The sequence below is a fragment of the Cygnus atratus genome, chromosome 3 (assembly GCF_013377495.2).
Source record: "Cygnus atratus isolate AKBS03 ecotype Queensland, Australia chromosome 3, CAtr_DNAZoo_HiC_assembly, whole genome shotgun sequence".
Lineage (NCBI taxonomy): Eukaryota > Metazoa > Chordata > Aves > Anseriformes > Anatidae > Cygnus > Cygnus atratus.
Genome location: NC_066364.1, coordinates 78,700,300 through 78,714,767, shown reverse-complemented (window position 1 = coordinate 78,714,767; position 14,468 = coordinate 78,700,300).

Genomic DNA, 14,468 nt, shown 5'->3' with positions numbered 1-14,468 from the left:
GCTGAGGCCTTTGGGCATGGCTATGTTAAATTCTCGATAAGTTTTTGAACTTCTGCAACCCTTCAAGCCACAACAGAGTAGGTCAAATAGGTGAAATGAAGTAGGAAATGTTAAATGCTGTGTTGATTTGGAAATTGTATTTTGTACTCAAAAGTAGGACTGCATTTCAGTTGGTACAGAAGTCTTAAGTTTGAGGTCAATGGATCTCACACTGATCGAACTATTACTATCCACTTGGATAGTAATGATTTCTAACAAATGAGTTAGCTAAAGATTTTCCACTATAGACAACCTCTTCTACGTGTTTGGAAGGAAGGCAGGGCAGAGACTGTAAAATAACATGGGCATGTGAAACCAGAGTTCATCCATCAGAGGGAAAATATGTTGAAGCTGAAGAACTCAAGATTTGTACTCGGATTTGGGACAGTCTAACTAGAGGAAGCTTTGGGACAGCCTTTTATGAGGAAGACAAAATGTGAACTGTTCACTCTTATCAATTGCATGTTTTGCAAGAAGAGATCGTGGCAACAGCACTCTATGGGTCAAAGAACACTTGTTTGCTTTCAACTGATTTTCCAGAAATGAATGCCATTTTGCTTTGCTATCGTTGCATGCAGTTCTCTTGAAACAGACTAGCTTTGTCATTGACTGGCTTTGCTTTGCCTTGTTCAGTTTATTTCTTTTAATTCTTCAGTTTTTCTTTTTCTGATGGGGAGAACTTTGTGCTTGTGCTCTCCAGTCCACGGCATTGTAATCTTTTACTTTCTCACAGAACAGCTGTGCCACTGGCTGCATAGGTGCTGGCTTCCATGCTCTGCCGTGGCACATTGCTTGTGATTACCTCTTTGTATTATGCATGCACCTCTGGCCTCAGCCAGCTTTGCTAAAGCACACATTGAAGCACATGCTGCCTTACGACGTCCTCCCTCTAGGTTTTGCTGCCTCACTATTTACTGGGGTAAACAAGTTCTGAAGTTGAAATGCTGGACTGAGGTCCAAGAGAGACAAGATAGCTCCTGCCCCTGTCACAAATGTTCCTTCTGATCTTGAAGAAGTTGCTCAATGTCTCTGTGCCTGTTGGGAGTAATAGCTCTGCTCTGTCTTACAGGAGCCTTGACAGAGGGTTAACTCGTTTACAGCTAATAGATCCTGCTAAGGCTGTGCAGTGGCTGAGGTGTACAAGACAACAAATGAGAGGGAAGGCACAAGTTACTATAAGGGATGGGCTGAGCACGCAGCCCCAGGGCAACCAGACTACATCACCTGGTTTTGTAAAGATAAATTGATTAACCTTTATGAGGTGCTGAGATATGTGAAAGCCATAGAAAATCCTGAATGTGAGTACACTGACTAACAGAATATCCACTTACAGTTCTATGAAAATCCATGACAGGTTTTTTCTTTTTTTTTTAAAACTCTACCTAGTGCCTTCCGTGTGTGTGTGTGTGTATATATCCAGAATTACACATCGCAATATTCAGAGCTGGGAGAAAAAGGTTAAATTCAAATAAACCTCAGGATTGATTTTTTAGCTATAAACCAAACCAAGCTGAAACTTAATTGTGCTGTTGGAAACCAATGTAGAAGCCATTTGCAGTGTGGGGACACATTAGGGAGGTTTTCTTCATTCCCTGCTTTTTTTTTCTAATATATATTCAAATGTAAGAGCAGATTCTCTCTTCAGGAATAAATCCAGAGTATGTCATACTTCACCAGTACAGTAACACAGCTTGTGCAGCAGGGTGATGAGTTATGCTTCCAGTTCTCCACTTGCTGCTCTTGAAGGTGTCACCTTCACACAAAGCTTCAAACTGTTCCATGGCGTAGAGGCTAGAATGGCCTTTGCTACCTGCAAAATGTGCCACATTTCTGCTACGCTGCCATTTCCGTGTTTATCAAAGATCTTGGCATTGATTTCTGTAATTGCAGAAGTGATTGCAATCCAGTCTTCATTTGAATGGAGACTGATGTATCATGGTTCCAATCTGACTGAATTACCCTAAACAGTATTTCCTCAATTTTTGAAAAACCTCGGTGTCCATTAGGTTTGTAAATGACAGGCATTTTTTCCACAAACACTCTTCAAGTACAGCGCACAGTAATGAAGGAAGGGGTGCCTGCATTTTTCTGAGCAACCAGCCAGGGACATGCACCAAAAAAAGTCATCTGCATAGCAGACCAGGAAAACAACCCCTCACACTTCTAGTTTGTACTTTTGCCTGTGTTTTTGGGAGGTGTCATCCACAGAGGAGCGTACTAATGGCAATTCAACTCAGGTGCTCTGCAGACACACCAGAGGTTTTGTGGAGCAAAGAGATTCTGTAGGTGCTTGCAAGGCTGCAAAGAGCTTCTGAAAACTGCTCTGAAGGCAAGAACAACCTCATTCTAGCATACCTGAAATCAATGCTTTTAGACCAAGTAAGGTCACTTGGCTTTGTAGCCACTCTATTTATTTATTTATTTCCCTGCATTGGAGGAAAATTACCATTGTTTGTGAATTCTGATTTACAGAGACCAAAGCCCCCTGAATGCAGAGGACTTCCATACAGAAATCAACACTAGCATCAAAGGTCAGGGGAAATGATCAGACAAATGGTCTGCCTCAATTCAATGTGTCCATTTTTCCTTGAGAAGAGCAGAAAATCACATGTACTTAGTCACATAGCTAACAGTAGTCCTTCAACTTCAGATTGGGCTAAGATCCTAATTTCTATCAATTTATTCTAGCTTGAGAGTAATTAATTTATTTGTCTCATGGAAAATAAACTATAAATTTTTAGTGAAAGACTTAATGAAGGCAGACAGAAACATATTCATCCTAAATCTGTTGAATTTTACTGCTGTATGAAAACATTTACAAAAAAAATAATTTTGATTTATCTTTTGCTTCATTCATTTTCAAAATTTCAAGTGAGCATCCTGAAGTCCAAAACCTTCTACTCAGTCAGTTCTGGTCAGGGGGAATAAGAACACAGATCAAAAAGGGGAAAGAAAAAGAAATAAAGGAGGGAAAAAAGAGACCCTTTTGAGAGTTAAAATCCCATTTTGATAAGATTGCATTTTACATAGATTTGTAAATGTTTTGAAACCATTGATTCATTTGATTTATTTATTACAAAAAAGTGCTGGTCTCAAGATAACTCTACCTTAAGCACTGGAAACATGGTCTTCTGAGAAAGAGCCTTACCTCTGTGGAAACAGGTGGCTCATAGACCATGAACTCCTATCACCTGGGGTAGATAACCTATTATACTTACTCATGTTATTTCTATCCTGATGATGCTGGCATGACAGTTCCATACTTTTTTTTTTTAGTGAAGAGAGGTGGATTTTAATAGTGACCTTAAATATAGTTGCACATTTCAGCTGAATGTTTGAATATGCATTACAGACCTGTTTTCATAAGTGAAGAAAATCTGATAGCCTTGATTTCTACAGTTTTGATGCTTTCTTTTATTAAGGTGTCAGCCTCTGACTTGTAGCGCCATCATTACAGTGACACTGACACCTATATATTGGTGCTATTAACGCTTCCATTTCATGTCCTCTAGATAAAAGCTGGCTCTTGAAAATCCTTTTGTTGAGTTATTTGCCACAGGATGTGCCTGCAATGCAAAAATAAACAAACCTTAGAATTTCTGGCTTTTTAAATCTGAAATGATTGCCTTGGTTGGCTTTATACATGACACATTCAATGTGTGCTTATTTTCAGTTGAAACTGCGTTTGTTAGAGGTGTTGTTTAATGTGGATAAAGAGAGACAGCGGACTAGAACAGTTCATGTTAAATTCCTGGAGGAAATTCCACTTTAAAATAGAATTTGGCAATGGCACACACTGGCTGACTAGTTCTTCGAATTTATGGTCCATCAACCAGAACTAGAAAGGAGAAGGTAAAAGACTAGCATGACATCCATTAGCATTTCCACTACTAGTATGGCATGGCTATAAGTAAGAGTAGATGATATTGCTGCTCAAGACAAGCAGCCGTCCTGGAGGCAAGCAGAAGAAATGCCCTTGCTATGGGACTTCCAAACAGGGCAGAATCCATCAGTGTCTCTAGGACACTAGTAAAACTATAGCCACAGAAGCTTGCTCAAAAGCTGATATAAGAAGAGAAATGTTTGTATTTTACTAAGCTTTTGCTTTACATTGTTGCTTTATTCCGGCATAAACTTGTGCTGGCACTTGAAAAGGTGGTTATGTTCCCTGCCCTAACCCTTACTAACCACTTTTGCCTGCTATTGCCTCTTCTGTGGTGACATGAACACAGATGTGATTCAAGATGAGTCATATGGGAAAGCAGACCCAGCTGAAAAGTACCTCACCTGAAACTATGATCAGCTTGATTGCTCACGTATGCCTGGCCATCTCTGGTGCTAGTACAAGGGAAGCATCAAGAGCAAGGAGCCAGGTGAAGGACATCACTGGCCAGGGCATAGCTTTGTTTCTGCATTGCAGAGAATAAAGAAAGTGTGCTTCAATCATAGGTTTTCTTAAAAGGAGCTGAACTGGTCCCCTTGCAGGGAACAAATGGAATGCAGGCTTGGCTCGTCTAGTCAGGAGAATGGGTGAGGAAGAGCCAAGTATTCTAAAGCTCTGACTGTCATGCCAGTTCATGACTCAGAAGCACAGAGGTATACCAGGATCAACAGCAAACTCAGACCTTCTCATGATGCTCATCACGATGCTCACAAGGTGCTTAGGTCACTCTGAATCAGAAGCAAGTCTTTCATAGTCAGCAGAATTATGCTATCGTAAAACCAGCATGACAGGAGAATCAGGTCTTATGTTGATAATTATCCAGTTTCTTCACTTTGAGCATTCCCAACTGTTTTAGTAATGCTTTCCTCATCTTCTCTTTGTGTTATCTTCTCTGGCAGACTGGGCTGGTTTGATTTTTCTCTCACTGCCAACCATTGGTCTCCACATCCCTTTTGTAGCTCTGTTTGAGGAGCAGAGGGCTCCCAGTGCTGCTAGCTGGGCTCTCAGCCTCCCCCATGTGCAGTCAGGGAGAACAGATAAATTGATGCCTTAACAGCAATGTGCTGTTGTGCCTTGTGCTCACTTCTCTATCGTGACATGTGCTTTAGCAAAAGTCTGTTAACATCCTTTCATCTGAGCTGTCCTTTTTAACTCCTGTTTCACTGGTTTGTAAATGGTTTTTGTATTCTGTATTACATTGGTGCGGCCTCACCTCAAGCACTGTGTGCAGTTTTGGGCACAACACTATAAAAAGGACGTAAAACTATAAGAGAGTGCCCAAAGGAGGGCTACAAAGATGGTGAACGGTTGGAGGAGAAGGCACATGAGGAGCGGCTGAGGTCCCTTGGTTTGTTCAGCCCCGAGCAGAGCAGGCTGAGGGGAGGCCTCATGGCGGCGTGCAGCTCCCTCAGGAGGGGAGCGGAGGGGCAGGCGCTGAGCTCTGCTCTCTGGGGACAGCGACAGGACCCGAGGGAACGGCATGGGGCTGGGACAGGGGAGGGTCAGGCTGGGTGTTAGGGAAAAGTTCTGCACCCAGAGGGGGGTCGGGCACTGGGACAGGCTCCTCAGGGAAGTGGTCACGGCACCGAGCCTGACAAAGTTCAAGAAGCGTTTGGACAACGCTCCCAGGCACATGGTCTGATTTTTGGGTGGTCCTTTGTGGAGTCAGGGGTTGGACTTGGTGATCCTTATGAGCCCCTTCCAGCTTGGGATATTCTATTCTGTATTAATTATTTAGTCTCTCGAATTTTTCAAATCCACCTGTTAAAGGCACACATACATACACACAGGCATACCTACACTTATTCACAGCCATTAATAGATTTAAAAAGAAAAAAAGATTCAGAATAGACTGCAGTTTATTAACTGACATAAAAAGAGGTATAAAAAGAGGATTAAGTAGTAGCCCTATTGTGAATCTCTTTTGCAGGAAAATAGAGTCCTTCACACTGAGAGCTGCTGAAATGACAAGTTTTGATAAGCTTGTATCCTTGATTTTATTTTTTTTTTTTGTGTGTGTGTGTCTTCCTCTTTCCACAGTGCCAGTTGTGTGGTTTATTTAAGAAAACATAAAGTATATACCTCCTTCTCCACTCCTTGCAGCCTCCTGGCAGAAGAGTCAGTGTTCGTCTCAGAAAATTCAAAGTCACATAGTTGGAGTTGTTAAAGGGCTTGACTCAACTTTTTGGAGAGTTCCTTGAAAAGAATTTTTTTATGACTGGAGGAATCATCGGATTCAACATAGCAGATGTCCAGATACCGGTGTCATCTGCTACCTTGCCTCGAAAGATCTTAGAGACAAAATACAGTGCCTGACTTTTTTTCTCAACTTTTCTTTTTCCTTTTTGGACAGCTTGAGCTACATGAGATGATTGTACCCACCATAGCTTCCCATTGCTGCCAGATGACTGAAAAAGAAAAGCTGAAGCTAAATTTGGGTGTGCTGTCTTTTTTGGAACACATTTAGTGTGCAGTGCCTTTTCTTTCTCTATTCAAGCGTTACTTCTAAAGCATATCTGTGAATCACTTTTAGAAGCAGCAGCCATGGCCATTTCAAAGCATCATCTGCTTAACAAATTCAGAGTAGATTGACCTGCTTCCCCATGTTAAAGCAGTTTCACTGACTTGTTAATTTTAGAGGATGTTTCCAGACAGTAGCTTTCTTGCTTCCAGAGCCTGACGGATCTGATTTTGATGTCCCAAAGACAGTAATAATTTCCCCCGCATATGCTAATGTACACGAAGTATGAATAAGAGTATTGCCGTCAAGCATTATGTGAACTCGTTTCAGGCTCCCCCAGTACGCTTTTCGTTGTTTCCCAGTTCGTCTCCTATCTCTCTTCCCCTTTTGTTTTTCTTATAGTCCTATCAGTTGTTTCAACAGCAGATTCTGTCCTCTGGAACAACTTGATGTTCCTGGTTTTGGACTTTGCAAATCATTCCAGATGGAACTTGATAGTAATGAAACGTGTTATCAGGCTGGTGTAACATTTGGGCACTGTTAGAGGAGCAACAAGTGCTGGCTTTACATCACCTTTGGGTTCCTCAGTGCTGGCTGATCTTCATGGTCCAGAGCATCCAGACAAGAGGCTGGCAGAGTGTTGTGGGAGGTTGGTCTATGTAACAGCAGTATGATAAAAATACTCAAGAGGCTCTTTTAGGTACTGAAAACAACATAGTGTGTGTGTGTGTATATATGTATATATATATATAAGAAAAAAGGCACCTTTCCCTGCCTCTCATGGTCCTGTGCATAGTGCCTGGCACTGCAGCCTGAGTGAGGGGGAAGCGAAGTGAGACATGGGAGACCTATGTTCAGCTCTTGGCTGTGTCAGAAATTTCCTGTCACCTTGCAGATGTCCCTTACTTATCTGTTGTTGCTATTTCCATGTGCAAGCTAGGGAGAATGTGTTTCAGCTACTGTGTGCTCTAGTCAGAATCCTGTGTTTTCAGAGGCTGCAGAAATTAATGTCTCCCATGCTGGGCTTTGCTAAGTAGTTCTGCAAGAAGATTTCACTCCTGTCAGGGTGCTTTGTCTTCCTCTACACTCCTTCCCAAAGGACTGCTACTGGTTCTCTGTAAACCTTCCTCAGGGCTGCAGTCTGTGCTGGAGTCCTTGGTTACCCTCCAGTGATCACTGGACTTCTGTACCCATGCTGCTGTGTGCTTGCAGTAGCGCCGCTTCCAAACACACTGCCTTTGCAGCCCTGCTGCTGCTGTGTCCTTGCCCTACAGGGCTGCCAAGGGGCAGTGGCAGACCTGGCAGCTTGCTGAGGAGTAGGGGGCAAGGTGCTCCATGTCCTAGGCATGACACTTGCTTGGCTGCTTACGAACCTAGTGTTGGACTGCTTCCAAGAAGCACACACAGGGCAAGATCCTTGTCCTGGGGAGATGTCTGTGGGGTCCTTGCACTGCCCTACCTCAAGTGGGATGTGTCATGCCATGCCTGTGAGTAAGTTTAGCAACTGTGCTTGACTTTCTCAGGAGTGGCCCATGCAGAGAAGGGTGCTGGCTCCCACTTTTTCTTCACCTGCTGTGCAAAGCAGGCTGGCACACAAGTTGCCACATTGCATGCAGTGGAAGCAGCAGAGCTCAAGGAGTTAGGGACAGCAGTGCTAAGAGACAGCAGGGTTTGCTATAGGTAGTGCTTGACCAGAGTGAGCCCCGCTTTACATGAGAAAGGGTGGATCTTTCTTGCTGCTCAGGAGATTTAACAGCAGCCTTATCTCACATTACTATGTCTTCGTTATTTCAACAGTGGCCTGTTTCAACTGGCTGTAGGACAGCACTTCATGAGGCATTAGGCATAATTTGCACTAACTGTCACCTGCCAAAACAAATAGACTAAATGCATTTTCCTTTCCTTTATTTTCAGTCGTCTTTGTTCCTTGAGTGAGTGGAGTTATGTGGTCCTTCATAACTGTTTTCCCGACCCTTCTCAAGTTTGGAGTAACCTGAACTAAGGAGCTCGTAATCACTTCTGCAGTGAGCAGCTGGGCTTGGCTCAATCCATGGCAAGAGTGTATGCAAAATGGGGGGGGGAAGAGAGGAGGGTTGCTGTGGGGAGAGGTGAAAGGCACAGTGCAAAAAAAAAAAGAAAAAAAGCCAATTTGCAGCTTTTCTATACCTCACCTTGGAGTGACATTGTTTTGACAGGTGAGAGGCAGTGTATTTCTCTGTACTGAGAGAGAAACATTTGTGTGGCCAGATTCTCCCTTTGTAATGTGTGTGAAAAGGAAAGTAGGCCAGAGAAAGAAACAGTTCCCTCTTAGTACAGTCACGCTTGCTCCACGAAATTGGGAAGATAGCATCCACAGCAATACCAGCCTTTCAAAAGCAAGAAGAATCAGGATATTACCTGAACGTCACTCTCATTTACTGAATCTGTGGAAAACTCTCTGGAAACTTGATCCACCCGCCTGCTCATTTTTTGGCTATTATGCAAAGAGTAATTACATTATCAGCCAACCGGTAGAACAGGCAAACACCATGGTGAATGTTACTGTGTCCACTGATCTATTTAATGGATGAATGATCTTCTCACTTCTACATCTGATTTGTAAAGGATTGCAGGCAAATGAGAATAACAGCAATCAAACCGTGAAATAAGGTAATTGGGAATGTTTGCATTGTTCTGTGAGGCACCATACAAAGACAAACTTTTGACCAAGTTTGCAGAGAAAAATTCACGTGACTAAATTTAACACTGTGAGGACCTACATGTCCTGAAAGCAGCACAGACCCTGTGACCATTCTGCTACCAGGCCCCATGGACCTACCCCTCAGCAGGGCTCACAATTTTGGGTACTGCTCTGCGCTGCCGGGCTGTTGCACCTCCTGCTCTGGTGCTACGGCAGCCTCCCTGGTGATTTGTAAATGTGACCAAGCTCCGAACCAACAGGCTGAGCATCCCACCTGCGAAGCTGAAATGTCTCCCTCTTCTCCAGGCCTGGTAGCGTGGACATGCCACCTTGTGCCTGGATCACTTTGCAGACTCTGGCCACCTAAATAGGTGTGGGTAGCTGAGCCACTCAAACCAACACCTTGGCTGCCATGTGCCCTCTGGGGCTGACTATCCAAAACTCTTCCTGCTCAAAGCTTTGTTGCCCCTATGCAGAAAGTGTGCCCAGAGCAGGCACGCGACTGAACAGAGCTGCCATTGCCTGGCCCTCTTGGGGTGCCAAGCCTTACTGCTGAAGTCATGCATGTGACTGGTTGGTGCAGGACAAAACCAGGTCTAAGACCACCAGAACTTGGTCTGAATCACTTGTAACTTAAGCATGAAGAAAACTGAGGGTATTTGGAATGTGTCTTTTGTGGCTTGCTCATTTCTGAAGCAGAGTGCTCAGTGAATTCACAAGTTTTAATGCGGCATCAGAAAAAAACATAAAGGTAACATTGTCATACCGCTCGGCATGCCAGGTGAAGAGTCATAGCAGAAAAATAAAACTCACTGAACTGTTAGGTGCCTCATGATGGATGAGTCAGAAACTCTTTGTTTCCTGCTCCACTGTTACCGATTTATCAGGCTGCAAAATGGGAAAATGGAGCTGGGGATGACAAAGAAGAGAGAATTTGTGAAAAATACCCACAACTTGTGGGGTAGATGAAAAACATGATACAGCAATTTCAAAACACCAGGAGACACACTATGTGGGCAGAGGGTGTGTCCACGTTCTTCAAGCATTTGAGAAATTAAATTCCAAATCACCATTCTTTCCAGCAACTTTCAACGGGCAGAAGCAGGTGCCCTCTCCAAAGCGCACTAGTGGATCCATCAAATAACACACTGCATCTGGTACCAGCTGGAAGACAAACATTTAGGGTCTAGAGATCCTCAATTTGCATCTTTTCTGAATTCCAGTGGGGAAAGAGTGTTTTCTGCAAGGAAAGCTTAGAAAGCAGTGTTATTGGAAGGCTGTCACAGCACAGAACAAGAGCAGTTTAGATGTTATGATGTGGTCCAGCCTGAAGATTGCTCACCTTTGCTTCTCTCATGTGTGGCAGACTTACCAGTGAAATTCATTTCATGTGTATGTTATCCAAGTAAGGCTTCATCATCTACCACTTAACCCCAAAGATAAAGAGTTAAATGCAGCTTTGGGCCATGTGTGAGCCATCAAAGGTAAGGGAATTTGCATTACACTAGATATATGCACTAAACCAAATGGCTTCTATAAGATTTGTGAGTCTTCCTGTGAATTCAAATGTTACGGATTTCAACTCCAAATGTTGGTCAGCAGAGCAACACTATATAATAGGTCTACGGAATATGTCATGATTATTTCTTGTCGATCTGCTGTTTCAAAATGAATGCCTTAAAAACAGAACTGGGAGATGCAAGCTAAAATAGGAGCCTATATTCTACTGGCACAATTTGAAAAGTAATTAACAAATATGTCCAGTAGCAACATAACATGGATACGTGCTTGAGAGAGGGGTTCTTGGCAGCATAGCATCTACATCTACCTTCTCCTTTATTTCAGGAAAGCATTTAGAAAAAGCTTGAAGGGAAATAAAATCAGAGAAGAGCCACTAGAATTATTATGGGAAACAAAATACAGATCCGACTGTAGCGAAAAGCTCTTGAGAGTGCAACCTATTTACTTTATGAGAGAACCGACTGAGGAATAACTCAGTTATAATCTTTATATAATCTTATATATATATATAAGTTATATATAATGTACCAGCGCTGAGAACACAGCATGAATGGAGTTTTCAGTATAGTGGACAAAAGTAAAACAAGGTGCATTAACTGAAAGGCAGACAGTTCAAACTAGGAATAATGCACACATTTTTAACAGTGAATGTAATTGAAGCAACCTACCAAGGACTTCAGTAAATTTTCCATCAATGAGAATGCACATAGAAAGACAGGAAATTTTTCTAGAAGACACCTAGCTGAAGCACAAATTAATTCATGGAAGTTCAATGACATGTCATATACAGGAGGTCAAACTGGATTATCACAAATGGGCCTGTAGAGCTTTTAAGTCTAAGAATTTATGGGAGATTGAAAAGATATTAACAAGTTTTCTTCCAGTAGAATGCCCTTAACAAAGATCAATCTCTTTGTCTATCAATGGATTTCCCATACTTTGCATCACTGCCTTTAGTCTTTCCCAAATAAATTAGATTAACGTAGCGAGATCAATAGTGATTTCAGTGTCCTCTCTTTTTCAGCCTGCCTCAGTTATTGAAAGAACTGTCTAGTCAAAATATTAAAAAATCTTTTTTTTCCACTTTTGAAAAAAAAATCCAATTATATCTCATTACAGACTGTTAAAATAATTCATAAGAAAGCCTTAATGAACATAGTAAAACTGCCAACTGCGAAATGCTGCAACTATAAAACTTCTTAAAAAAATAACTCTGGGCATTTATTTTATCAAGAACTAAGGATTTTTACAAAATAAGTATGTTTACAGTTTCAATTTCAGATTTCTCTGAGTTAGTCAATGCACAAGTTCTGTTTGGACCATGTGGAAAATAATCTTCATATGCTTTAATAGCTCCACTGATTTTCCTTTATCTTTGAAATACCCCAAACTTGACGTGTGCTAAAATGAAGTCTGGAAAATGTCAGTCCCAGAAAGCATGCTTGTCAAAGTAATGGCAACCAAAAAAAAAAAGAAGGGTGGTTATAATAAAAACTGAAGTCAGTGATAATTATAATGGATTTTTGGGGCCTATTATCAGCCTGCCTGAAGTGAGATGCAGACATTAAGAGACCTGCAAGCAGAAGTTGCCTGGGAGATGTGCTGAAACAGCCTGTCTCTCAGTGCCTGGGCTTTTCTTTCCCCGGCTGACTTCACCCACATGCCTCACCACGCCAGTTTACTCCAGTCCTTTTCCCTCCTTCCCCAGCAGAGTCGGGTGTTGCAACCTATCTGCAGCAAGGAGGTTCCCTTCTTGGGTGAACTTTGTATTACCTGGCAGGAGAAATTCCTTGGGAATGAATGAAGTCTCACTATCTGTGGAGCAGCTCAGGGATTAGAGACGTCTTTTCCAGTCACTGAAGGTTCCTGATAAAGAGCACAGCAGCGCTCTGCGGGAAGTGCAGAAGAGTACTGACCACTTAAAAGACTGTGGGAGATTTTTTTGCAAGCAGAAGCTGATCGTGCTAGTTAGGTACTAGTTATTATTGGTCCTGTTCTTGTGAAAAGTGATGTGTGATGGCTGCATATTTCACAGGCTTTATGCAAATCAGCCCACACCGCCGTGAAGCGGTTGCATGCTACCCGGCATGACAACGAATGGGGAATTCAGACTGAGATCATCCATGGTACAGCGAGATCAGCAGGGCACAGGAGAAATCCGCCTTTTTTGCTGCTTCTGCCTGCCTCTCTTCTGTACCCTTGAGGTTTTGTGTCCACTGGAAGACCTCCAGGTGGAACCTGAGGCAGAATGTGTTCAGCCAGGCACGCAGGTGGCTGCGTCACCACCACTAGAAGGAAGCCATTTGGTGGCTTCCTAAGAGCTCCTCAGCAGCAGAGAGGCTACAGCTGCCTTGCTGTACCATGGTCTTACCCCTGGAGATCTGTCCACTGCCAGGACACCCACTGCTGCTTCCTATTGCCTTTGACTAGGGTGAACCAAGCCCATTGTCTGAAGTACGTGTCTGTGAGGGGAAAGCAAAAAAAAATACAGCCTTTAACAGTTGGGGGCTGGGGGTGTGGAATTAAAAGAATGGCTTCTTTCCACAGTGAATGGGAGCCAAAGTGGCGGTGAATCTCATTTCAGCATCTAGTAGAAAAACTGCCAGCCTGGTAATAGTAAAGATAATAATTGTATGTTGTTTAATCTTATCTGGGTATGTCCCCTCCAGTGGTTTCCTGCTGGTAAACCACAGAGGAGAGAGGCAGTAGTAAGTAAACTAGAGGAAGTGAGATGAAATATTGCATGTTCCTCTGGTTAATAGGGGATTCATTTGAAGGATATTGCTAATTAAAACCAATACTATTTTCCTCCATGTGGGCTTTCAAAACCATTTTCAGAGGATACAAAGGATGTTTTGTTTCACTGCATTGCTTATAGTTTAGGGAAGCCAGTGGGATGAAATATTATCGTAGTAAATTGTGCTTGTGCTTCAAGAGCAGTGTGTGAAATGGACGCCTTGCCGATTGTGAGTACCCAGCTTCACCCACCTAATGTCCAAACAGAAGGGCAGCTTGGGGTTAGAGGAGCAAAATCCACCCTCAGCCTACCCTGCAGTACAAGAAACTGCCAAACAGTTGTGGTTACTGTTAAAAGAACTCGTGTGTGTCTGTGGCTCCAGGGCTGCTGGATCTACAGAAGCCTGCAGTCTGGGGATTTGCCTGCAGTGCTGACCTTAGCTCCAGCCTGCGGATGGCTCCGTGATTCATAGGGAGGGCGTGAAGCCAGCGGCTGCCTCCTGCTGTTGCTCACAGCTTTCTTCTGGTGTGACCAGAGGGAGCCGAGGGTGCTCCAAAGGCCAGGCTTTATAGAGCACCTCACCTCATTCACTGCATCCGAAAAGAACTGAGCCATGTCAGCAGAGAGATGTGAGAGTGAGATGACATCTTTAGGCATTGCTGAGATCTTGTGCTCCGCGCCTACTTACTTCATCCAGACTCTAGGCTTGCGCCCAAGGCTGAGGAAACAAACCTGAACTTTCTTCAGCTTGCCTATTCATGAGCGCCTTGTGTCAGCAGAACATGCCTCATCATGTGGCTACCGGATGTTTTCTCCACCTCCCGCACTGCTTCCAGGGATCCCACTCTGACCCACTTCCCCAGCAATGAGTGGAAAAGTCCACTTTTGGTTTTAGATTTGTCTTTACATCACTGGAAACAAACAGCCCGTAGGAGGTGCTGAAACAACTCCCTGTGTGTTAGAAGTGTCTGAAGACTGGCTTCAGCGTGGCTGAGCTGGGTAGGCATTGCCCCTACTTTGAAATTAAACATGAAGGGGTGAGGTGAAGACACTGCAGGAAAAGCTGGCACCCCTCTTAATCAGAGCT